This window comes from Apteryx mantelli, chromosome 20, assembly GCF_036417845.1.
Source record: "Apteryx mantelli isolate bAptMan1 chromosome 20, bAptMan1.hap1, whole genome shotgun sequence".
NCBI classification, from domain to species: Eukaryota; Metazoa; Chordata; class Aves; order Apterygiformes; family Apterygidae; genus Apteryx; species Apteryx mantelli.
In genome coordinates this window covers 11,080,061-11,103,431 of record NC_089997.1, presented here as the reverse complement: position 1 = coordinate 11,103,431, position 23,371 = coordinate 11,080,061, and positions in this window count along the sequence as shown.

Genomic DNA, 23,371 nt, shown 5'->3' with positions numbered 1-23,371 from the left:
GAGAGGGGTGTCACCCTGTCTCCACTGCTCTCTCGTCTGGGAGACCTTAACCCAGACTACATGCAGCCGCTCTGTGCCAGCCCCTCTCCCCAGGAGGGCACAAGAGTCCTGGCCGCAGAGCTCCTCAAGCAACTCCAGTTGCTCCAGCAATGCAGCAGCCTGCACTGAGTTGACACATATAGAAAGAAGCTTTCATTTATTTTTCCCCCCAAGCACACAATTGCTCCTTTACTCTTCTCCAGACATGAGATGAATTCAAACCTTTGAGTATAAACACGATTATCACAGACAGAATGCCCAAAGCACAAGAGCTGAGTAAAGAGAGGTGGGCAGCTTATTGCTGCTGAAATAGTACCAGCTGGATCAGTTTCTTCAGTGCCTCCTTGAGCTCCTTGTTCCTCATGCTGTAGATGAGAGGGTTCACTGCTGGAGGCACCACTGCATACAGGACAGCCACCACCAGATCGAGAGCTGGGGAGGAGATGGAGGGGGGCTTCAGGTAGGCAAAAAATGAGGTGCTGACAAACAGGGAGACCACGGCCAGGTGAGGGAGGCACATGGAAAAGGCTTTGTGCCTGCCCTGCTCAGAGGGGATCCTCAGCACAGCTGTGAAGATCTGCACATAGGACAGCACAATGAAAACAAAACACCCAAAAGCTAAACAAACACTAACCACAAGAAGCCCAACTTCCCTGAGGTAGGCATCAGAGCAGGAGAGCTTGAGAATCTGGGGAATTTCACAGAAGAACTGTTCCACGACATTGCCTTGGCAGAGTGAAATTGAAAATGTATTAGCAGTGTGCAGGGCACCATAGAGAAAACCAGTGCCCCAGGCAGCTGCTGCCATTTTGACACAAGCTCTGGTGTCCATGAGGGTCCCATAGTGCAAGGGTCTGCAGATGGCAACAAAGCGGTCATATGCCATGACCGTGAGAAGACAATACTCTGCTGAAAATAAGAAAAAGAGGAAAAAGACCTGGGCAGCACATCCTGAGTAGGAAATGGCCCTTGTGTCCCACAGGGAATTGGCCATGGATTTGGGGACAGTGGTGGAGATGGTGCCAAGGTCGAGGAGGGAGAGGTTGAGGAGGAAGCAGTACATGGGTGTGTGGAGGCGGTGGTTGCAGGCTATGGCTGTGATGATGAGGCCGTTGGCCAGGAGGGCAGCCAGGTAGATGCCCAGGAAGAGTGAGAAGTGCAAGAGCTGCAGCTGTCGCATGTCTGCAAATGCCAGGAGGAGGAACTCAGTGAGGGAGCTGCCGTTGGACATTTGGTCCTTTGTGGCACAGGAGGCCTGTCCAAAGACGAAAAGAAAGTAAAAAGTTAGAGCGAGCTTCTCTGAGCAAATCCCTTTCCATTCCTCATAGTACCCCCCACATTTCCTCTGTCCTTTACCTTCTTTCAGCTCCCTTTCTGGGGCTCTGGTCTGTGCTGGCTGAGTGGGCCATGCGCAGCAGGGGCCTCTGCCTGTGGCTCCAGAGGAGTTGGTTCTGCTTTGCCACAGGTGCAAATGGAGGTGTCAAACAGGCCCAGGGATTTGGTGGGATACCTGGGAACAGGCACTGTGAGTTGGTGGAGGGGACTTGGTCCAGTGACCCAGTGGGAATATTCTCTATTCACCATAATGAGAGCTGAATACAGCACCCATGTCAGCTATCTCGGAAAGAGAAGACCCTTGTGATGGATTCATCCCCCCCAACCTTGCCCTCTCAAACAGAGATGTCTGTATCTGAGTCAGTCACACCGGCTCCCACTCTAGCAAGGGTGAGAAACAGGCAAGTGAAGGCAGGGGGTGAGCTGACTTTTTCTAGACATCTTCATTCCAATGATATAGACCATCTCCTCACATTAATTTACCATCTGTGCTCTCTGTCTAGGAACTGTAGTGGGAATGGCGAGTGGCTGGTTCTGATGTACACATTCTGCAGCACATTATGTCCACCCCTTGTGTGGAAGGGCTGTTCAACATTTTGATACCTATTATCTCCAGAAAATAATCTGCAGCAGAGGAGTCCGATTATATATGGATTTAGATTTTAGATGTCTCCATTACACTGTGGGACCCTTCTTTGACGGGGTAGAAATCTTTGGCATTTCAGTTGCTCTCAGCATGAGCACTTGTGCATCCCAAGAAGAAAAATGGGCTCACTGTGACTTTATACAGAGTCATGGGATCTGGTCTGTCAATGAGTCTTGCCCCTCACTGCTCTGCACTTGCATCTCTCCCAGCTAAACGGCACTCATACTCACAAGTTCCTCTCAGAAAAGAAAGGACTGAGGTGAGAGCAGAGGACTTCAGTTTTAAAGGGATGATTTCCAAATTCTTCTCTCTCATCCCAGATGCGGAGAGAGTGATGAAGAATGTGACAAGGTTTCTGACTCAGAGGATCAGACCAAGGACCCTCAGATATCACAAAATGCTACAGGAAAGTTGTGCTGTTCTGGAGGGCAGCTTGCAGCCTGGGAGGACACCCCAGAGAAACAGTCAAAGATCCTAAAGATGGGCTCTCCTTAAGAGGTAGACAGCTCATGAAGAGTCAGTTCTCTCTTTTAAGAGAGAGGCAGATCAAAAAGTCTGTGAGAAACCTCAGCAAGTCCCTTCCTCCCCACTTCAGCTTACAGACAGCATCAGCGTCACCTTTATGGCTTCATCAGGGTTTTTCCGATCTGCTCCTTAGGACCTGCAAGCATAGAGATGCTCCTGGCCAGGACCCTGACCTAGGAGGTTTCTGTAGAGCAGAACTGAGCACACAGAGGGTGGGATGGGGTCTGTGAGCACTAACTGGGAAAAGACATTGGGACAGAGAAAATGCTCTTGGCAGGAACAGCTCCAGACAGCAGGGATGGGCAGGGAATGATAGAGAATTGCTAATGGATACATCATGGGAGAATAGATACGAGCAAGTCATGGTCAGTCATGCAACACCAAAGCCTTCCCCAGCGTGCTCAGGTCTGCCTTGCAGCAACCTCCCAGCAGCAGGGCACTTTCCAGGGGCATCCCTCTGTGTGCACGTGAGAAGGGGCAGGTCCCTGAGGAGGCTACCGTCAAAGGGGAATTTGGTGCTGTCTGTAGGCTAAGGGGTTGGTGAAGGGTCTTCCAGAAGTTCCTAGCAGAACTCCTGATTGTTAATTAAAACTGTTAATGAGTCTCAGTCCCTTGTCAGGCCCTAAATGTGACAGCTCCATTTCCATTTTCCCCTTGCCAGGTGGAAGGAAACTTCAAGCACTATCTCAGGGAATTGCCTTTTCTTTCAGTAAACACCTGCCTTCACCTTCCTTTTGAAAAGTCCCATCAGAAATGTCCTGTGCATGAGCTAGAGCTGTGAGCAGCCCTGACCCACGCAGCACCCTCTCAACAGCAGAATGAACCTGCCTGGACGGGGGCTGATCCTTCCACCCAGGGTTTCTCCCCACAGTGCCATGAGGAGTTCCCCAGGCAGGCTGAGTGCTGACCCTCGCAAGTGGCAGAGTCACTGCCCTGGGCACACAGCACCCTGCGGTGCAGGGCACTGCTCAGAATTACAGCCCTGAGCAGACTTGTGTGCATGACCCAGCTTCACACCCCTGCAGTGTCCCTGGGAGAAGGTAGCAGCATGTCCTGTCCCTCTGACGGTGTGGCAGGGAATCTGTGCTCTAAAGAACCTCCTTTTCCTCTGCACTGGAGAAGCCAGGAGTGTGATCCTTAAAAAAAAAACAGTCATGGGATGGGATGGGTTTAGAAGATCCCTCCAGCATTGCTCCCCAGCCAGAGACTTACCATGTAAAGGGCTGTTAAAGTTTCTTCCACAGTGAGCTGTCTGCTGTCCTCCCACTCCACACTGCCTTTCACGTCTCTCTGTCTTCTCTCATCTTGTCAGCAACAGCAGGCAGTGCCCGGAGCCCTGCTGCTCTTTGCAGAGGAGCTGCTCCTGGACACAGCTGTCTCTCAGCAGTGCTGCCAGGTTGCCATGAGCTCCCTCTGTCCCCGGAGCCTGGGCCTGTCAGGACCAGAGGCCCAGCTGCAAGCATGAATTTCTCTGTCCCTTGCACTCCCTTCTCCTGGGAAATGGTCACTGAAGTAGACAAAATAATCACTGATGGTCCCTCTCTAAACACTGAAGGGAGACTGATCCAATATTGCAATTTTTATCATCATAGGATGGTTATCTGTGAGAAGTGGAAATATCCCATTCTGTAAGCCCCTATTCCCATCTCTTAACTAGGCAGGACACCTAGAAAAGAAGAGGCAAGAAGAGAGCTGATTTACCCATGATTCAGGTATTGATTCAGATGAGTCAATCTAGGCATCTCATGCTGGTTTAGAAGCCCCTGAGCTGGAGTGAGGTTCAGCTCTCTCCTGTGAACGCTACAAATATACGGGAGGTGGGATTCCCCTTGCCCAAGCTGAAGTGTGCACAACATAGATGCCTGCAGGCAAGCTCCTTGTTTAAGCTCTCATTATAACCACTGGAGTTGGAGGGTGGGAGCCAGTTGCCCACACACAAACACCTGGTGACATCTGCAGAGACAGAGGTGGTGCAAGACATGTGCCAGTGTCTGCTTGCTCTGACGGAGCAAGTGTGAGACCCACATCCTTCATCACATGAGGGCCAGGTGGGGAATTTCTTTGGCCATCTGAAATGACCCTCGATGCCTACTGCTACTACTAGAGCACCACTCACTGTCAAGCTGAGGAACAAGCAGATCCCTACAGTGCAGACAGCTAATGCAATTCAGTGCAGACCCTTGATTTAATGACATAAAAATAGGCTGGCAGGGCCATGTCAGATGCCTGGGATTTCTTCCACAACCTCATGTTTCTAGCAGATACAGCATGGCACCTACAGGAAAACCATGTCTTTCTGGAGTGGTTACTGGACAAGTGCCCCAGGGCCTCTCAGGTTTCCTACCTGTGCCCAAACAACTGAATCCCACCTCTGCCATTAGGTAAAGTCCATCCCATCTACATCCAAGCATGCTGCATAAATGGGAGGTACATCACACCAAGGTCTCCACTCATGTCCCTGCACCCTTAAAAGCTTCCAGCTCTCCTCTCCCTGAACCTCTTCTCACCGCCAGATGAATAGGGACTGTGCTAATGATCTCCACAGGATGGCTGCATCACAGGCTGTCCAGGCCCAGGGCCTTCTTCACTGGCACCTTGTCCTTCCTGGAGGAGGAAGGACATTCACCTCTGTCACAGGCCCCAAGGTGCTGCAGAGTCAGTTCAGGCAGCAAAGTCCTCTCCTGCCATTTCTGCACAGCCCAGCTCTGTTTCTCCCTGGCCTCAGATACTGCAGGATTTGCTCTCTCAGTGGGAACCTTGTTTCACCATTGCATTGCCACCTGCTATCTATGCCAGCATGTCTCTGCTCTGAAGTGGGGCCATTGCACACATGGTGTCCTTGGCTCTTGGTAACAGGTTTCACCATGACAAATCTGCACTCCGCGCCACAGCTGAGGTCTTGCAGCACAAATATACATAAGTGCATGCAGCCTGGGGCACAGGCAGGAGCAGATGGAGATGCACAAGCTGTCACAGAATGACCATGTTGTAGGAACAACTGAGATGTGGGACCGCTCATGTGACTCGAGCGCTGTGATTGTAGGATACAAGCTGTTCAGAAGAAACTGTCAAGGAAGATGAGGAGAGAGGATGCCCTTTGTGTGAAGGGGCAGTTTGGTTATATGGAGCTCTTCCAAGGGATGGAAAGGGGCTGGGTGAGAGCTTGTGAGTGAGCATCAGAGTAAGCGTGACATTGTGATGGGAGTTTCAGACAACCTGATCAGGGTGAGGAGGTGGACACAGTCTCCTTAAGCAACCTGATGAAGTCTGTGGGTCACAGGGCCTGGTTCTTATGGGAGGGGGGACTTTAATCTCCCTGACATTCACTGGAAGGGAAAACAGCAGGACACTGTGCAAGCAGTCCAGGAGGTTTCTGGAGGGTGTTGGGGATAGCTTCTAAGCACAGCTCTCTGATGGGCCAATAAGGGCAGTGCTCACCCGGATCTAATACTTGCAGACAAGGAAGACCTGATCAGGGATGTGATCATCGGTGGAAACCTTGGCTGCAATGACTGTGAAATAGTGGAGTCCCAGACCGTGAGGGCGGTGAGGAAAGATAGTAGTAGGGTACAGACTCTGGCCTTCAGAGGAACAGACTTTGATCTCTTCTGGGGACTGCTGGGAGATCCCATGGAACACAGCTACAAAGGGCAATGGAGCTTAGGAAAGCCAGCCAGTCTATAAGGACAGCAGCCACCAAGCACAAGGATGGTTCATACCGCTGCTCAGTAATACTAGTAAACATCTCAGGAGACCACCTTGACTAAACAGGGCACCATTGTCCAGGGAAGTAGGGATGGTGCTGGGGAAGCCAAAGCTCCCCTAGGATACACACATGCAGGGGATGCCAAGGGCCTGAAGAAGAGCTGCTAATGCTTCAATTACAGTGAAAGAATAAACAAAGGAAATGTGGGCTCACTGCTGAATGGGGCAGAGAATCCAGAAACAGCAAATGCAGGTAGGTCTGAGGAACTCAAGCCCTTCTTGACTTCCATCTTCACCAACAAGGTCTCCTGGGCTGCTGTGCCTAGATGCAGGACTCCAGAGGAGAAAAACAACCAGCTGTGGATGAGGGTTGAGTGAGGGATTACTTGCAAGAATTCAATCCCTACAAGTCTATGGGATTGATGGGCTGCATCTTGTCATAGCAAGGCCACTCTCTGTCATCTTTGAAAGTTTTTGGAGATCAGGAGAGGTCCCACTGACCAGAAAAAAGAATATGTTGTTCCCATTTTCAAAAAAGGCCACAAGAACAACCCCAGGAGCTGCAGGCTGTTCAGTCTCACTTTGGTGAGGAGTGTGTCATGGATCCAGTCCTCTCACATCACATTTCTGGGCCCATGAAGAAGGTGACCGGGAGCAGTCAGCATGGATTTACTGAAGGTAAACCATTCCTGACCAACCTGATTGCTTTCTGTGATAAAAGACCAGTACTTGTGGAGGAGTGGTGGATTTCATTTACCATGATTTTTGCAAGGTGTTTGACACTGTCTCCCACAGTGTCCTTGTATACAAGTAAGGCATTATAATAGGCTGGGTAGACAACCAGATGGGTGAAAAGCTGGTTGGATGATTGAGCTCAGAGGGTTTTTATGAAAGGGTCATGCTTTACCTGGAACCCAATGACAAGTGGAGTATGCAGAGGTCTATACTGTGACCTGTCCTATCTAACAAGTTCATCAGTGACCTGCAGGACACACTTCTCCTCACAGTGGTAGATGACACCTAATTGGACAGAACAGTCATATGCTTGAGGGCTGCCATTCAGAGGGACCTTAGCAGGCAGGAGAAATGGGCTGTCAGGTCCTGCACCTGGGATAGACCAACACCCTGCAGCAATACAGGCTGGGGAGTCCCTGACTTGGCAGCAGCTCCGCAGAAAAGGACCCGGGAGTCTTTGTGGGCAGCAAGCTGAATGTGAGCCAGCAGTGTGCTGTGGCAGCAATGGAGGCCACAGCTCCCTGGGTTGCATGAACAGGAGCAAAGCCAGGAGATGGAGGGAAGAGATTATCCCCCTCTACTCAGCACCTGTTAGAGCACATCTAGATTCTGCATCCATTTGAGCCTCCTGTAGAAGAATGCTGCTGATCACTCAGAGAGAGTTCGGTGGCAGACCCCCAAGGTGGTCAGGGGCCGGAGCACTTGCCTCGTGAGGAGAGGCTGAGGGAATGGGGCTTGTTCAGCCTGGAGAAAGGAAGACTTTTGAGGGCACTCATAGCAGCTTCCCAACTCAAGGTTAGCACTGATAAAGAATCAGTTTTTTACAGAGATTCATGGCCTGAGAATGAGAGGCAATGGCTATAAGCTGACACAAGTGTAGTTAAAATTGGATATAAGGGAGAAAAATCAATGAGGGGAATGAAGCATTTGAAGAAGGGTCCAGAGAGGTTAGTGACTCTCTGTTCTTGGAAGCTTTCAGGACACTGTTGGACAAAGCCCTGAGGAACTTGGTGTGAATTCAGTGTTGATCCCCACATGATTAGGAGTCGGACTATAGACCTCCAACCTCCTTTCCAACCTGAATGGTCTGGTCATTTGGTCATGTTTGGCAATAGCTACTGTGATTCTTGCAGTCATGAATTCCTTTTCTACATGTGGGTTAGCACCAAACATGTCATTCCCAGAGCCAGCCTCTCCTAGTGGTGTGAGGTTGCCTCTTGGGCCTGAAAGGCTTTAAGTTCAAAGTTTAATTATGAATGACTGCTTGTCCAGAATGGGCCCTCCTTACAGCCTACAACACCTGCACGTTACAACATGATGCCAAATGAGTGGGCCTTGAAAGACTTGGGGATTTGGCTAACAGAAACCTCATGACATTGTACAAGGAGAAGTGGCAGGTCCTGCATCGGAGGGTAGAATAGCCCGTGCCTCAGGACAGGCTGGGACCTGACTGGTAGAGGAGTGACCCTGAGGAGAAGGGCCTGGACCTTACGAGGGGTGACATATGAGCCAGTGGTGCGTGCTCACCACAAATCAGGCCAGCTTCATATGGGGCTGCATTAGGAAGCGAGTGGCCACCCAGACAAGGTGAATTAATATCCCCCTCGACTCAGCACTGGTGTGGCCATATCTGGAGCAGTGCGTCCCAATGTGGGAATGCCAGTGCTGGAGGAATGGAGAGGAACTGGAGAGAGTCCAGAGAAGGTCTGCCAAGATGGGGTTGGGGCCTAAAGCACATGGCCTGTATAGAGAAGCTGAGGGACCTGCACTTCTTTAGCCTGGTGAAGTGGAGACTAAGGGCAGTAGTGTAGTAGCCTGTGACTGCTCGAAAGGTGGTTCCAGAGATGATGGAGCTTTTCTTGGCAGTGGACAAGTGGAAAGACATTGCCTTTGCCTACCTGCAGTCAGGGCCACCAACTTTCTGCTCTCATCAGCCTGCAGGGAGATTTTGTGAGTAATGGCCCTCAGTGGGACCCATTAATGCTCCAAGAAACTCTGGCATTTCCTTCTGACCTTAACTTCTTGAGAGGCTTGTTCAATGTCCTCTCAGCATCTGAGGTTCATGGACTCAGCACCAAATATACCAGAGGCACCACTGAAATGCAGAAAGCCCTAACAAGGCATGTCACTCCCCATAATTTTTTCCAGTTCTTGTGTGACTAATTGGAGAGGTTTCAGGAGTGTATTTAAAAGAACAAGATTTCAGTGAGCACCTAAAAAAAAAAAAGTTTTCCTGCTTCTTAAGTTTTAATTTCCAGCTTACAGAATAAGTGATATCCACATTCTCCAATTCATACTGACCCAGAGGGTCTCCTAGTGAGGTCCAGACATGTAGGAAAAGCAGTATTTTCAATATGAAACCTGTATGGACAACCTTCCTCCTCACCTCCCCAACCCTGCCATTTCTCTCATCAGCCACTGGGGACTTACCTCACTCCTGTTAAAATCTAACCTTTTTCCACTCTAGTTTGTAGCTGAATGTTACAGCTCCTATGCACCAATTCCCACCTGCTTTCCTTAGAGAAATACTTGCAGACAAAGGAGGATTTTTCTTAACTGCAAGCAAACAAAAATAACATATGATAATAGTTTAATAAAAAGTCAAATACACTCCTCAGCTGTATCTTAAATCCAAGCTGCCCCTAGTGAGGTCCACTTTCCACAAGACATAACCTTCCCTGAAATGTTTTTGACAGATAGATAGGAAATGATAAATGGAAGCACAGCTAAGGAGCTGGCCAAGGAGACAGTAAGACTACTGAAAGACGAGGCAAGCTTCAGACTTAAGCTCAGAGCAGCAACTGGAGAGTTGAGAGGTATCTGAATGGATAAAGAGTAAGGGGAGGAGAAAAACTGGAAAGAAATGGAAAGTGCATATGTCCAGATAGTCCGATGCAAAGATGCCTTTAGAAATAGTCAATTTAATCAGGATATGACGATATGTGAGAGATTGCTGAGACCATATCCACAGCATAGCAGACAGAGCAGTGGTAACACAAGTTGACAGGGACAGATCAATATTTCTTCGCCTGAGATTAATATCCTTCCTGAAAATTTGCACTATTTCATCATGGGATGATGAAAGTGTGTTCATCTTTTTTAAAATGTTGAAAACAGTTCTTCACCTTTTCAGGCAGACCTCAGGTGTCTAACCATAAGCATCTAGGGACATTTGGTGTTAAAGAATATTGGACTGAAGCTGCCTAGAGTTGATCACTTAGCATAACTTGCTTAGCATTAGCAGCTAAATTTGCTGAAGCCTTAGGCTGCAAGCTGTGAACTTTCTCCTAGCTATCACCTAGTTATGGGAAAGAGGGCCCCAGAGCTGGTTCAAGCTAGAAAGATAAAGAAGTTACAACCGAGAGCAGAAGCTGCAACCTTGAAAATAGGATAAGCAGCAGCCTGCCTAGAGACAATGAAGGAGCCCAATGAAGAAGGGGAAGACCCCAGATCTGAGGGGTGAGGAACTTAGATTGTAAGGGTATAATTGCCCAGGAATTTCTTTGTTCGGGGTCCCTCTTCGGAGGCACCCAGCTTGAGCTGTAATTATTGCATGCGTGTCATTAAAATTTATTTCGTTCCAATTTGACTTCAAACTTCTGCCTCAGCGGGAACCTAGGATCGGACCCTGTTATGGTGGCTGGTGAGCTTAATTTTCCATAACAGCTCTCGCTGCTGCCCATGGGGAGAGGCACACAACCAGACAACAATGCCTGCAGTCCAGGTCATGACTGATTTCGGATCCTTCCTGCTGGCAATAGCGTATCCTGTCATATTCACTCAGCACAGACAATATCATGCCTAGGACTAGCCCCCACGACACCTCCTCAGGCCCCTGGCTGCACAGACAGTCACAAAGAGAAAAGAATGGATGAAAAAACACACACTTACAGTAACAGTGATTTAGGAGAAGAAACAGACACTTCTGGGATGGTCACCAACCGCAACAGGGATCTATAATCACATGTTGCACCCAACAGTAGTTGTGTTAAGTTTAACCATGTTATGCCTATTATTTACAATCGTATTGTACATAAAATTATGGAGAGTGATAGTACTCCTCGAAAGGCTTCAAGAACTCTGCTTAACATGTTAGCAGGGATGCTTAATAAAAACAAAGGGAGGACTGTTAGAGAATATTGGACTGAAGCTGTCTAGAGTTGATCACTTAGCATAACTTGCTGAGCATTAGTAGCTAAATTTGCTGAAGGCTGAGGCTGCAAGCTGTGAACATTCACCTAGATATGTTGAACTTTTAGCTAGTTAAGTAAAAGAAGGCCCCAGAGCCGGTTCAAGTTGGAGAGATAAGGGCGCTGGGGGGGTGGGGGGACTGTAGAGAGAAATAAGCAGTTTAGCATTAATGAGCACCAGCAGGGAGATGGACTTTAACCTAGGACACAGAAGGAAGAAACAAAGGAACCACAAGACTGATTCTGGAGGACAAGATAAGGAAGTAGAAGAGCCAGACAACTTGCAAGAAAGAAGTAACCCCAAAGACTGTTTCTGAGGGACAAGATAAGGGAGTAAAAGAGCCATGGACACCTATGCAGAAGTGCGATAAGAAGTAAAGAACACACCTGGAAGCTCCAGAGAGGACCAACCGGGAGCTGGAAGACCCCGAGCTCTAATATTATGATTGGTTCAAAACTGTGGGGTGGATATTAGACTGGAAGGGTATAATTACCCAGGGATTTGTTCAAACAGGGTCCCTCTTCGGAGGCACCCAGCTCGAGCTGTAATTACCGCATGTGTGTCATTAAATTTTATTTCGCTCCAATCTGACTTCAAACTTCTGCCTCAGTGGGAGCCTCGGGTCAGACCCTGTTATGATGGCCGGCAAGCCTAATATTGTCCATAACAGTAAGGCAGAAGTTGCCATTGTAATGTGACATATGTTTTTGCCCAAATCACGGAGCAGACCTACTAGTTAACTTCTCCAACAATGAACAAATGTTGTCTTATTTTTGCACTGTTTAAAGCATCAGGAACACTTGGAGTAACCTTCCATTAACTAGACAGGTTTCTCAAACAAAACACCAAGCATCTGTCTGAAATTGGAAAATGCTTAGAAGAAAGAGAAGGAATGATGATCTATTATAAGAGTTAATGGATTTGGTTAGCAAAAGTGGAAACCAGCCTTGCTGAACATCATGGGTATGATATCTCTAAAGGTTGGTCACCAAAAGCTACCACCGTATTGTGATTGATGTTACATCCTGTGCTCATCCTGTTAATGATCCACATATCGATCCCCACCTCTGCCCAAGCTGGAGATCCATTCCCAGCCAGAGAGTGGGACGCTGACCTCCCCTCAACTCCCTGGACTGCTCCCCCCATGCCCCTTCCCCCTCCTGGGGGGCTGGAGCTGCCCCAGGCCAGGGCAGCTGGCCAGCACCAGGGCTGGGACAGGGCACAGGGGCAACAGGGAGTGTGGGGGGTTTCAGGGCAGGGTGAGCAGCCCTGCTCAGGGCTCCCTGCTTCCCAGAGAGCCTTTCCCCAGGTGAGTGTGTGCGTGCTGGCCTGGCCGACTGTTCCTTCACCCCTCCCCAGCTCCCCGCAGGGCCCCGGGCTGTCAGTGCTTCTCTGCAGCACAAGCAGGCTGTGGGGCCATGGGGTGACTCTGCACTGGCTATGGCAGAGCCAGCAGGCCCAGCAGCGTTGCACCCGACACCCCCCTCCCCAGGGTCTGTGGCTGTGGAAGATGCTCAAAGCAAACACGGTATTTCAAATGGCTCAGGAGGGGTTCAGATGTGTCCTTGCACCCAGCCCGTGGTTTGTAGGTAGATGACAAGAAGCGCTCTGGAGTGTCCCTTCCCTGGGCCTGCTGAGTCCCTGCTGGCTCTGCTGAGCTTGCAGAGCCCTCACTCAGTGCCTTCTTTGGTTTAGCCCTTTGCTTTGGGTGACTGCACTTGCTTTTGTGAGTCTCCACTCACTGCCCATCTCAGGCACACGCTGACCCTGGGGATGCCCTGTGCTCCCCTGGTGACTCCATATTCCCTTCCAGAAGAACCGGCATCTGTCACCAGCCCTGTAATATGTGAGACAGTCCCCGGCAGATACCACTCACCCTCTCCAGGGGTACTCGGCACCCACAAGTGAGGGCAGAATCCTGCCCTCATTTCCTAACACATCACCCTATGAGCGCGTCCCCCTTAGCCCATGGAAAACTCATGTGCAGCAAAAGGCCTTTTTGGGTGCAACTCCCTCAGCTCATTCTTGGCTCCTGCTTTGGAAGAAGAGCCCAGCCTTCAGGCCCTGTCCTGAGGAAATCCCCTTTTATTACAGAAATGCTATTTGGGAGGCCAGCTCTGATGCAGTGGTAGACAGATGAACAGAAGGCCTCTGGGTCAGACAGGTGGACTTTGTGCCTCTGGAGATGAACTCAAGCAGTTGTGTACAAGCATGAGTGTCACAGATAGAACGCCCAAAGCACACGAGTTGCCTGAGATAGATTGGATATTGCTTGTGACTAGAGACGGGCAGCTTCTTGCTGCTAAAATATTAGCAACTGAATCAGTTTCTTCAGTGCCTCCTTGAGCTCCTTGTTCCTCATGCTGTAGATGAGGGGGTTCACTGCTGGAGGCACCACCACGTACAGGACAGCCACCATGAGATTGAGAGCTGGGGAAGAGATGGAGGGGGGCTTCAGGTAGGCAAACACTGCAGTGCTTACAAGCAAGGAGATGACAGTCAGGTGAGGGAGGCACATGGAAAAGGCTTTGTGCCTGCCCTGCTCAGAGGGAATCCTCAGCACAGCTGTGAAGATCTGTACATAAGACAGCACAATGAAAACAAAACAACCAAAGCCCAGACAAACACTAACCGCAATAACCCCAGCTTCCCTGAGATAGGAGTCTGAGCAGGAGAGCTTGAGGATCTGGGGAATTTCACAGAAGAACTGCTCCACGACATTGCTGTGGCAGAATGTTACTGGAAATGTGTTTCCAGTGTGCAGGGCAGCATAGATAAAACCACTGGCCCAGGCAGCTGCTGCCATTTTGACACACACTCTGCTGCCCATGAGTGTGCCGTAGTGCAGGGGTTTGCAGATGGCAATGTAGCGGTCGTAGGCCATGACAGTGAGAAGAAAATACTCTGCTGACAACAAGAAGAGAAACAGAAAGACCTGGGCAGCACATCCCGAGTAGGAAATGGCCCTGGTGTTCCAGAGGGAATTGGCCATGGATTTGGGGACAGTGGTAGAGATGATGCCAAAGTCGAGGAGGGAGAGGTTGAGGAGGAAGAAGTACATGGGTGTGTGGAGGCGGTGGTCACAGGCTATGGCTGTGATGATGAGGCCATTGGCCAGGAGGGCAGCCAGGTAGATGCTCAGAAACAGCAAGAAGTGCAAGAGCTGCAGCTCCCGTGTGTCTGCAAATGCCAGGAGGAGGAACTCCTTTGGGGAACTGCCATTGAACATTTGCTTCCTCTGGGCTGTGGGGCTCTGTCTGAGGAGGAAAAGACAGTGCCAGGTTAGTACCCCCACATTTCCTCTGTCCTTCACCTTCTTTCAGAATCCTTGCTTGAGCTCTGTTTGTGCTGGCTGTGTGTGCCACACTGAGCAGGGACCCCTGCCCGTGGTCTCCAGAAGAGCCCGTTCTGCTCTGCTGGAGGTGTAAATGCAGGTTTCAAACAGTGCCAGATATTCCATGGAATACCTGGGGATTGGTGCCGTGACCTCGGCAGAGGAAACTTGGTGCAATGAACCAGTGGGACTATTCTCTATTTGCCATAATGAGAGGTGAATACAGCACTCATGCCAGCTGTCTCGGAAAGAGAAGACCCTTGTGAGGGCTTCATCTCCCCCAGCCTTGTCCTCTTGAACAGAGGTGTCTGTAGCTGAACCAGTCACACCGTCGCCCACTCTAGCAAGGGAGAGAAGCAGCCAAGTGAAGGCAGGGAGTGACCTCACACTTTCTAGACATCTCTGTTCCAATGAGATAGACTCTGTCCTCATGTCAATTTACCGTCCGCACCCTTCCTCCAGGCACTGCAGTGGGAATGGGAAGTGACTAGCTCTGATGGGCACATCCTGCAGCAGATTACGTCCACTCCTTATGTGAAAGGGCTGCTCAACATTTTGAAACCCATTTTCTACAGAAAATGATCTTCAGTGGAGGAGTCAATTGATACATTTATTTAGTTTTTAGGTGCCTCCATCTTACTGTGGGAGCATTCTCTGACAGGGTAGAAATCTTTGGCATTTCAGTTGCTCTCAGCATGAGCACTTGTGCATGCCAAGAGGAAATAAAGAGCTCGCTGTGACTTTGTACAGTCGCAGGATCTGCTCTGTCAATAAGTTTTTCCCCTCGCTGTGCTGCACTTGCACCTCCCTCAGCTAAAGGACAATCACACTCACAAGTTCCTCTAAGAAAGAAAGTGGACTGAGCTGAGAGTGGAGCAGTTCAGTTTCACAGTGGAGATTTCCAAATTCTTTTCTCTCAGCCCAGAGATGGAGAGAGTGGAGTGTGCCAGGGTATCTGACCACTCACATGACCAGACTCTGACATATCACAGAAATGCTACAGGGAAGCTGTGTTCTGCTGGAGGGCAGCTTCCAAGTCGGCAGATCACCCCAGAGAAACAGTCAAGGGTCCAAAGGTGGACTTTCCTTAAAGGAGAGTCAGCTGATTACCCAACCTGATGAAATGCATTGCCAGGAGCCTCACAGGTTGGAAAGGGATTGGTGCTTCTCACTGCCTTGAAGACCACACCACGCAGGACACACAGGGTCGGTGTCTTAACTGCAGCTGAGCACTCCCATCATTTTGAGAGATCAAAAAGTCTGAAAGAAACCACAGCAAGTCCCTTCATCCCCACTTCAGCCTACAGACAGCACCAGCATCACCTTCTCTGGCCTCATGAGGGTTTGTCTGACCTGCTCCTTAGGACCTGCAAACACAGAGATGCCCCTGGACAGTGCCCTGCCTGTGGGAGCTTTCTGTAGGGCAGAACTGAGCGCACAGAGGGTGGGAGGAGATCTGGAAGCACAAACCAGGAAAAGACATTGGGACAGAGAAACAGCTCCCAGCAGGGACAGCTCCAGGCACCAGAGCTGGGCAGAGAATGAGAGGGAACTGCTTCTAGAAACATCATGGGAGGATGGATTTGGGCAGGTCATGGTCAGTCCCTGCAATGCCCACACCTTCCCCAGTGGGCTCACTTCTGCCCTAAAGAAACCTCCCAGCAGCAGGGCATGTGCACTGTCCGGGGGCATCCCCATGATGATAGGTGCTAAGGAGCAGGGCAGATAAACGCTGCTGAGGCCAGCAAAGGGGAAGCTCGCGCTGTCTGTAGACTAAGGAATGGGTGCAGGGACTTTCAGAAGTTTCTAGCAGACCCATTGAGTGCTCATTGAAACTGTTAAGGAGTTTCATTCCTTTGTTCAAACCTGCAAGCTCCTTTTCCATTTTCCCCTTGCCAGGTGGTAGGAAAGTTAAAGCGCCATCTCAGGAAATTGGCTTCTCTTTCAGGAAATCCCTGCCTTCACCTTCCTCTTGAAAAGTCCCCTCTGAAATGTCCTGTGCATAAGCTAGAGCTGTGAGCAGCCCTGATCCACGAAGCATCCTCTCAATAGGAGAATGAACCTGCCTTGCCGGGGGTCAGTCCTCTCACCAGGAACATCTCCTCTCAGCACCATGGGGAGTTCCCCAGGCAGGCTGAGTGCTGACCCTTGCAGGCAGCAGAGTCAATGCCCCAAGCACAGAGCACCCTGGGGCACAGGGCCACTGCTCTGAACTACAGCCCTGGGCAGACCTGGGTGCTCTCCCTGGCTTCACATCCCTGCAGCATCCTGGCAAGAAGGTAGCAGCATGACCTGTCCCTCCGACAGTGTAGCAGGGAATCACAGCTCGGAAGTATCTCCTTCTCCTCTGCACTGGAGAAGCTGCAAGAGCGATCCTTAAAAATCCTGCCAGTCATGGACTGGGTTTAGAGGACCTGTCCAGAAACCTCAGTAGCATTGCCCTGCAGCCAGAGACTTACTGTGTCAGGGGCTGTGAAGATTTCTTCTACAATGAGCTCTCCTCTGTCTCCACACCGCCTTTTGCTTCTCTCTGTCTTGTCTCAGCTCATGTCAGCAAGAGCAGGCAGTGCCTGGAGCCCTGCTGCTTTTTGCAGAGGAGCTGTTCCTGGACAGAGCTGTCTCTTGGCAGTGCTGCCAGGTTGCCATGAGCCCCCTCCATCCCAGGTGCCTAGCCCCACTCTGGAAGAGTGGTGCAGCTGAAGGTGTGACTTCATTTTTCCTTTGTACTCCCTCCTCTTGGGAAATGTTCACTGAGGTAAACTAAAATAATCATCTATGATGTTTCTCTAAAGACTGAAGAGAGACTGATTCCAGCATTGCAATTTGTCTCATCAGAGGATGGTTATCTATTAGAGGTGGAAGTGTCCCACTCTGGAAGCCCCTATTCCCATCTCTTTACTAGGCAGGACACCTAGACAGGGAGAAGAAAGGAGGTCATTTACCCATGGTTCAGGTATTGATTCAGATGAGTCAATCTGGGCAACTTATGCCAGGTTAGAAGCCCCTGGGCTGGAGTGGGATTCAGAGCCCTCCCGTGAACTCCACAAACACAAAGGAGGTGGGATTCCCCTTGTCAAAGGTGAAGGGTGCCCAGCAGACATGTCTGCATGCGAGTGCCTTGTCTAAGCTCCCATTAGAATCAGTGGAGATGGAGGATGGGAGTCAGTTGCTCACACACAAACCCTTGGTGACATTTGAAGAGACAGAGGTGGTGCAAGGCATGTGCCAGGGTCTGCTTGCTCTGATGGAGCAACTAGGAGACCCGCATCCTTCTAGAGCATGAGGTTGGGGCCAGGTGGGGAATTTTCTTGGCCATCTGAAATGACACTGGGTGCCTACTACTGCTCCTAGAGCTCCACTCACTGGGAAGCTGAGACTCATGCACATCTCTACATTGCAAACAGTTAATATAATTAAGTGCAGAGCCTTGATTTAATGCCATAAAAACAGGCCATAGGCAGGGCCATGTCAGATGCCTGGGGTGTCCAGCACAACTGCATTTTTCTAGCAAATACAGCATGGACCTACAAGAAAACCATGTCCTTTTACAGTGGTTGCTGGGCAAATGGCTCAGGACCTCTCAAGTTTCCTACCTGAGCCCAAACAACTGCATCCCACCACTGCCTTTAGGCAAAGACCATCCCATCTATATCCAAGCAGCTGCATAAATGGGAGGCACATCACACCAAGGTCTCCACTTATGTCCCTGCACGCTCAGAACCTTCTAACTCTCTTCCTCCTAAACCTTTTCTCACTCCCAGATGATATGAACAGGGACTGTGCTAATGATGTCCACAGGGTGGCTGCATCACAGTCTGTCCAGGCCCAGGGACTTCTTCAGTGGCACCTTGTCCTTCCTGGAGACCATTTCACCTCTGTCACAGGCCCCAAGGTGCTACGAAGTCAGAGCTGGGCTGTGCAGAAACGGCAGGAGAGGGCTTTGCTGCCTGAACTGTTTCTCCCTGGCCTCAGATACTGCAGGTTTTGCTCTCTCAGTGGGAACCTCCTTTCGCCATTGCATTGCCACCTCCTATCTATGCCAGCACATCTCTGTTCTGTAGTGGGGCCATTGCATGTACGGTGTCCTTGACTCTTGGTAACATGGTTCACCATGATCAGTCTGCGCTCTGTGCCACAGCTGAGGCTCTGCAGCCCAAATGTGTGCAAATGCATGCAGCCTGGGGCACAGACAGGAGCAGATGGAGATGCACAAGCTGTCACAGGACTGCCACATGGTTGGAACAACTGAGATGTGGTGGGATCACTCACCTAGCTAGAAGGCTGTGTTGGCAGGGTACAAGCTCTTCAGGAGAGACGATCACGGGAGCTGAGGAGGGAGGATGCCCTTTGTGTGAAGGGGCAGCTCAGATGTACGGAGCTCTTCTCTGGGATGAAAAAGGGGCTGGATGAGACCTTGTGGGTGAGCATGAGAGGAAGGGCAACATTGTGACTGGAGTTACAGACCACATGATCAGGATGAGGAGGTGGATGCAATCTCCTTTAAGCAACCTGAGGAAGTCTGTGGGTCACGGGCCCTGGTCCTTATGGGGAGACCTTAATGGCCCTAACATTCACTGGAAGGGAAAACAACAGAGTGCGTGGAGACCAGTGGTTTCTGCAGGGTGTCAGGAACAACTTCTTAGCACAGCTAAGACTGCTCAATAATGGTGATGCTTTCCTGGATGTGGAAATTGCAAACAAGGAGGAACTGATCAGGGATGGGATAGTCAGTGTCAGCCTTGCCTACAGTGACCAACAGTGTAGTCCCAGATCCTGAAGGGAGTGAGGAAGGACAGCAGCAGAGTACAGACCCTGGACTTCAGAGGAGCAGACTTTGGCCTCTTTGGGGGCCTGGTGGGGAAATCCCATGGGGGGCAGCTCTGAAGGGCACAGGAACCCAGGAAAGATGGCAGGTCTTTAAGGACAGCATCCACCAAGCACAAGAATGGTCCATCCCAATACTCAGTAAAGCTAGCAGACATGTCAGGGGACCAGCTTGGCTAAACAGGGAACTCGCGCCTGAACTCCAGGGCAATAAGGCAGCGAATGGAAATGGGAAGGAGGGAGAGGCTGCAAAGGAGGAATTTAGAAATAGTCCAGTGAAGCAGAGATGGTGTCAGGGAAGACAAAGCTCCCCTAGGACTGACACTTGCAGGGGATGTCAAGAGCATGAGGATGAACTGCTACTGCTTCAGTAAGAAGAAAAAGGAGAAGGTGGGCTCACTGCTGAATGGGGCAGGGAATGTAGTAACAGCAGATGCAGATAGGTCTGAAGAAATCAATGCATGGTTAGCTTCAGTTTTCACAAACAAGGTCTCCCAGGCTGTTGTGCCTGGAGTCAGGACTCCTGAGGAGAAAAACAACCAGCAGTGGATGACGTTAGCGAGAACTCAAACTATGCAAGTTAATGGGGTTGGATGGGCTGCATATGAGGATGCTGTGAGAGCTGACTGCTGTCATAGCAAGGCCACTCTGTCGAGTGAGTGAAGAGCTAACAGGACTGAAAAAGTCTGCCAAGTGATATGCTCAAGGCTGCAGACTAGAAGAGCTAACGGCTAAAGAACTCTGCCATCTCACAAGGCCAGGGAATCTGCATGGACCCGCAGGGAGGGGAGAAGCAATACGGAGGTGTTGTGGTCTTGCCTCGCTAGCAGGGTCCTTCCGAGCAGACAAACAGTCCTGTTGTTATGAAATTCACAGAGGTCAGCAAGAGCAGTGTTTGCCCAGAGTCCCAGCCGTATAAAAAGAGACTTGGCAGCTAAGAGAGTTTGAGCAGGGATGGGAATGTTACCTGACCATCCTCTCCGGCTGGACCGTATTTCCCCCCCTCCCCTTTTCCTTGGATGCTGGGTTAAGGTAACTCCTTGAGGTTGAGAGCCTTCTCACTAAGAGAGTGAACAAGAAAGCTTTCAAGTGGGGATAAGCAGTGTTTCCAATCATTAGTGCAGTAACTGACAGTTTTGGGTTATCCTTTCTAAATCAGTAATCACCTTATTTCGGGCTATCCTTTCTAAATCAGTAATCAATGATTTCGCGTTATCCTTTCTGAATCAATAATCGATGATTTCAGGCTATCCTTTTTCCGGCTATCCTTTCTAAATTAGTAATTGCATTATTTTAATGGATGTTACTAATCTAAGAGCTTGCGTGAGGAAGTAAACATAGTTTTTTTAATACATTACTGTCTCAGTCGTTACTATCAAACCTTCATAGCGTGACACACTCGCTATCATCTTGGAAAGGTTGTGCAGACTGGGCGAGGTCCCAATAACTTGAGAAAGGCAAAAGTTACATCCATCTTCAAGAAAGGCCAACAGGCCTACCTGGGAAGCTGCAGGCAGTTCAGGCTCTCTTTGGTGAGGAGCATGTCATGGAGGGAATCCTCTTGGATCACATTTCTGGGCACATGAAGGAGAAGAAGGTGATAGGAACAGTCAGCATGGATTTACCCAGGGTAAACTGTGCCTCACCAACATGATTGACTTCTATGATTAAATAACTGTATCTGTGGCTGGAGAAGCGTAAATGACTTTTATCTGGACTTTAGCAAGGTGTTTGACACTGTTTCCCACAATATTCTTGTATGCAAGTTAGAACCTTACTGTCTAGAGGGATAGACAACCGGATGGGTAGAAAGCTGCTTGGATGATGAGGCTCAGAGGGCAGTGGCGAATGGGTAGTACTCTTCCTGGAGCCAAGAGAGCAGTGGAGCACCACTGATCTCTCCAGGAACCAGTCCTGTTTATCATCTTTATTAGTGACACAGAGGAGGCAACACTCGCCATGCTGAAAGGGGGAGACCAGGCATATGCTTGAGGGCTGCCATTCAGAGGGACCTAGACAGGCAGGAGGAATAAGCTTCAGAAACTTCACTAAATTCAGCGAGCAGAAACGCCAGGTCTTGCACCTGGGCTAGACCAACATCCCACGGTATTACAAGCTGGGGCCTGAGTGCCTGGGGAGCGGCTCTGTGGAAAAGGACCTGAGGGTCCTGGTGGACAGGAGGCAAAATATGAGCCAGAATCATTCCTTGGCAGCAAAGAAGGCCAAAAAGCACTGTGGGCTGTATGACCAGGAGCATAGCCAGGAGGTGGAGGGAAATGATGATCCCCTTCTAGTCAGTATTCATTAGACCACGTCTAGAGCGCTGCATCCAGTTTGGGTCCCCAGAAGAAGAAAGAGGTTGGTAACTGGAAGTGAGTTTGGCAGAGGGCCCTCAAGATAGCTTTCCCTATAGGTGCTGGTTTGTGTTTTGTGTTTTTTCCTTTTTTTTTGACAAAGAGGAACTTCAGTCCTGAAGGCCCTTGAGAAACTTGGGTGATCTGGACAACAGACACCTCATGAAGATTTACAAGAGAAGTGTCAAGTCCTGTGAGCAGGGAGGAATAACTGTGCCCATGAGGAGAGGTTGGGGGACCTGGGCTTCTTTAGCCTGCTGAAGTGGAGGTGAAGGACAGGAGAGTAGGAGCCTGTGAGTGCTTGAAGGGTGGTTTCAGAGATAATGGAGCTTTTCTTGGTAGTGGGAAGCAGCATGAGAAGGGAAAACAGCCACAAACAGCAGCTTTTGGGGTTCAGATGTAACATTAGGAAAAGGAAATGTCACTTGAAGGATAGTGCTGTGGTGCTACAGGTCACCCAGAGGGAGTCTGTGATCATCCCCTGGCTTTGTGTTCCAAGGAAAACCAAGTGAGGACAGAGAGACATGAGTAGAGGTAGGGAGATCCATAGGTGAGAGCAAGGTGGGGAAGCATGTTGGGTGTCTGCAGTCTGCAGGGAAACACACACAGGTGTGGGACAGCGTAGGACAGCCTGTGGTGGAGACAGCCATGGGCACTGCCAAGGCTGAAAGATGCCAACAAAAATGAGTTCTTTGTCCTCTTGACTATGACTGTTATCCCTGCCACTGAGGCCCTCAAGAAGATCCTTCCTTAAAGCACTGTGACCTCGCTGCCTTCTTGTCCCCGGGGACTCAGGAGGTGCTGTATCATTGTCCTGCACTTGGCATTGCACACCCCCACCCGCACATTGACCCCAGGAAGAGCCCTGAGCAAAGTGTGAGGGAAAGGATCACCCCACCCAGGGGCTGGGTGTCAGTGCCTGGCCAATGTGCTTGATAAAACTCATCCAGGTTTACTTGGCATCAGAGCCACCTGCACATTGCCTTTGCCTACCTGCAGTCAGGCCTCCAACTTTCTGCTCTCATCAGTCCCTGGAGAGCCTTCTTTGGTAACAACCCTCAGTGGGACCCATTAACACTCCAAGAAACTTTGGGATTTACTTCTGATCTTAACTTCTTGAGAGGCTTGTTCAGTCTCCTCTCAGTATCTGAGGTTCATGGACTCAGCAACAAATACACCAGAGGCACCATTAACATGCAGAAAGCCCGAACAAGGCATGTTACTCTTCATAATTTTCTTCAGTTCTTCAGTTCTTGTGTGACTAATTGGAGAGGATTCAGGAGTGTATTTACAAGAGCAAGATTTCAATGAACACCTGAAAAAGAAAGGATTTCCCTTTTTTAAGTTTCCTTTATTTTTCCAGCTTACAGAATAAGTGATATCCACACTCTCCAATTCATACTGACCCAGAGGGTCTCTGCCATAATGAAGTCTGAAATTGCAGGAAAAGCAGTATTTTCGATATGAGACCTTTACAGACAACCTTCCTCCACACCTCCCCAACCCTGCCATTTCTCTCATCAGCCACTGGGGACTTAGGTCACTCCTGTTAAAACCTAACCTTTTTCCACTCAAGTCTGTAGCTGAATGTTACAGCTCCTACACACCAATTCCCACCTGCTTTCCTTAGACAACTAGCTGCAGACACAGGAGGATTTTTCTTAATTGCAAACAGACAAAAAT